The sequence below is a fragment of the Prunus avium genome, chromosome 8 (genome assembly GCF_965620075.1).
Source record: "Prunus avium chromosome 8, drPruAviu1.hap1.1, whole genome shotgun sequence".
Lineage (NCBI taxonomy): Eukaryota > Viridiplantae > Streptophyta > Magnoliopsida > Rosales > Rosaceae > Prunus > Prunus avium.
Genome location: NC_142291.1, coordinates 865788 through 868675, shown reverse-complemented (window position 1 = coordinate 868675; position 2888 = coordinate 865788). Strand labels below are relative to the sequence as shown.

Sequence of the window (2888 nt, the reverse complement as noted above, 5' to 3'; positions counted from 1 at the left end):
TTTTTTAAAATTAGGAAAAATGAGTATCTTTAACAAAATAAAAAAGCCCAGTAAAGCCGAACGGCTATACTATTTATTTTTTTAAAATTAGGAAAAATGAGTATCGCCGGTAGGCTATACTGTTTTAAAAAAAACTCAAACCGAGTATAGCCGCGCGGCTATACGATTTCTTTAAAAAAAGGAAAAATGAGTATAGCCGCGCGGCTACACTATTTATTAAATAAAATAGCCGAGTAAAGCCGGTCGGCTATACGATTTCTTTTTAAAAATTAGGAAACAACCGAGGTTTGCCTTTTTGTTTGGTTGTTGTTTTAGTGATTCATTGTCGTGTTGCAGTGGTGGAGTTGACACAAAAGTATTTCTCCAGAGTGAGTCTGGAGCTATTGCAAGTATATTCAATATCGCATGGCCCTAAGATCGTATTTGCGGAATGATTTTGCCAAAGGTGTGTGGGCTCAAGATTGCAAGTATATTCAAAAACACTAGATGCATCCATTGCTCCTCTCTTGTCTTTGATTTCTGCTGTTGGAAGAACTGGAAGCAAAAACAAAGTACTGAAAAAACTGATAATCTCAAAACGCAATTAAAGTCTAATGATCTTTATTTCAACTCAATTAACTAAATTTGATCACAAAGTAAAATTCATTCTTGATGTGCAACCATTTCCATGTCTGTTCTGGATGGTCAGGCCTCATCTTCTGTGGTTTTCTCTTGCAAACTCTCTGAAGGTTGCTTCTCTTTGGCCTTGGAGGCAGCAGCACTACAATTTCATGGGAAAAAAATAGATTAATTCAAACGTATTACCAAAGGCGCAAAACATTAATCACTTTTATTAGAAAAAAGATTACTAAGATTATCAACATTCTGCAATTATTGTGAGAATCAATTATATTATAAGAAATGTGATTTAAGAAGGAGCACATTATGAAATGACAAAAATGGATTCCAAAATTAGATGTTTGAATTTCTTTTAAGCTTTTACTTTTAAGAGACGAAGTTATTTGCACGTGACATGTGTGTCATGAGTGGGGAGGGAGTACAAATAACAATTAAGAGCATCCGCAATGATGCTCTCTATTTCTTAGTTAAAATTTAGCTAAAAATATAATAAAGCTATTTTAGGAGCTCTCTAAAAAATTTCAACTCCAACCATACTCCCTAATTTGGAGAGTCATAAATGCTATAACTCTTTTTTGATTGGTCCATCTCTATTAAAAAATAAAATAAAAAATAGTTAGCATTAAATAAAGGTTTGAAATACTTATTAAATAAGGCAGCATTAAATTATAGGGAGCCACTAGGAGTACTTTCTCTCTCCTCAGATTTAGGAGCTCCTAGAGGACTCCCTATTTTAGGAGGTGGATAGGGAGCATGGTTGGAGTTGCATTTTTACAATTCCTCCCTAAAATTTGTCTAAGGAGGTGGTTTAGGGAGCCCATTGCGGATGCTCTAAGTAATATATACCCCTATTTACGCTCCCCGCGCTAGCGTGGGAGCATTGGGGGATTACAAATGACGCTTCTTTTATATTTTTTATTTTTTTAAATCTATCTCATTGCACGCTCCATATAAACAATGTTATATATCCTCCCACCTAGCTATATATCCTTCCTCTTTCTCTTTTCCATCTCTATATAAATTAAAAAACAACAAATAAACATTATCAAACAAAAGTATAAAGTTCTGCACAACCTGGATTCTCCTGGTGCACTAGAACTTGCATTCCCCTTCAGATTGGATTCAAATAATACTGGTTCTATGAGCCGGATGTCAAAGACCTTCTCTTCTCTGCATCTTCCAAAGTTGAGTAATTGTATCCTTGTTCATATTTTCTCATCTCAGCCATGACATGAGAGGGCTACATTACACAGAATAAATATTCACATATCCGTTATTTATGTGTATATGTATGTTGTTTTGGTTAAACAAAAAAAATACATGGAGGCAGAGAAAAAATAAGATCACAGTCATGCCAGATCAGGAAGGATATTTGTGATGGGAAATTGAGACCATCAGATTGATCATGCTGCAAGTCTTCTTCTTTTGATTGGTTTTTTTTTCCATCAAGTTCTTCCTTCTCCTTGCAAAGTTCTAGGTGCTGTTTCATAATATGGAGTTCTCTTTCAAGTACCTGAATTTGGGCATTGAGACCTCTGATAATGCCAAGACAACCATGCACAGGATCATTTTTCCTTGCATTCCCTTCCGTGAGAATGCTTTCAGCAGCTGCCTGTCTTTGATCAGGTGCAGCCGTGGCCGGGATCTTTTGGATGTTGCTCACACCAAAGATCTTATGAGCATTTTGGAACTCACTGTACCTGCTGGCTGGAAAGTATGGGGCCATTTCACGGGTTTCATCACATTTTCTCCTCTGCTGCTTGCAGGAAGCACAAGCATGGTTTTGAGCTGCACCCTGATCCCTATTTTCCATGATTGCTTGTTCTCACTGAAAATGAACCAAACAGAAGCAATTGAGGGTGAGGAAAAGCAAAGAAATTGGGATTTAATTGAGAGTTAAAGAGGGATATAAAGTTGGCTCAAGCTTTTGGTTAATGAGTTGGATAGCATCAGATTTTGTGAAATATATTTTGGCATCTAAAATTTATTTGGATTTTGTACAAAACCCAAATTATTAATTTTTATTTTATTTTTGTGGTTTAAGGCAGCATATGCATGGCTTGAGTCAGGGTTTCAAAGCCAATTGTCAATTTGTCATCATTAGGAAATGCCCTTCAGTTTCTTTGTTTTTGAATTTGACTCTGCTGCAATTAATCTCTCCCGTTTCGTTCATGCATCTAACAGTTGTGCGACAAAGTTGAGTGATCAAATATTACAACTCAAATCTCAACTGGATTTTTATAGGGAGAGGGAAATCGAACCTAAGACCT

General features: G+C 36.1%; 1 pseudogene; it reads right to left on the bottom strand.

Annotated features, from left to right (window-relative positions):
- Window positions 1-684: 684 nt before the first annotated feature.
- LOC110760906 (LOB domain-containing protein 22 pseudogene) lies at window positions 685-2431 on the bottom strand (annotated as a pseudogene).
- Between the last annotated feature and the right edge of the window lie 457 nt (window positions 2432-2888).